The sequence below is a fragment of the Mastomys coucha genome, unplaced genomic scaffold (genome assembly GCF_008632895.1).
Source record: "Mastomys coucha isolate ucsf_1 unplaced genomic scaffold, UCSF_Mcou_1 pScaffold9, whole genome shotgun sequence".
Taxonomy (NCBI): domain Eukaryota; kingdom Metazoa; phylum Chordata; class Mammalia; order Rodentia; family Muridae; genus Mastomys; species Mastomys coucha.
Window position 1 is genome coordinate 103,419,983 of NW_022196915.1, and position 248 is coordinate 103,420,230.

At 45.2% G+C, this 248-nt stretch overlaps 1 protein-coding gene across 1 annotated transcript in view; it reads right to left on the bottom strand.

The window, feature by feature from the left end:
* The window catches only part of Abcc4 (ATP binding cassette subfamily C member 4), a 230,203-nt gene that overhangs the window by 104,509 nt on the left and 125,446 nt on the right, over positions 1-248 (bottom strand). The gene's annotated exons all lie outside the window — the stretch shown is intronic.

A 248-nucleotide genomic window follows, 5' to 3' on the forward strand; every position in this document is an offset into this window, starting at 1 on the left:
CCTCAAACTCAGAAATCCGCCTGCCTCTGCCTCCCAAGTGCTGGGATTAAAGGTGTGTGCCACCACCATCTGGTTCAAAGTTCTCTACCACATGCTACCTTGGTTCACAACCACCACAGGGAAATAAGAGAGGGGTCATTGCAGTTCCTGCTGGGTAAACTACCAACCGGTTCACTTCCAAACTTTCTGTCTTATACCTTTTAACAGAAGGAAACTATATAAAACACATGGTATCGTGAGAAACAAAA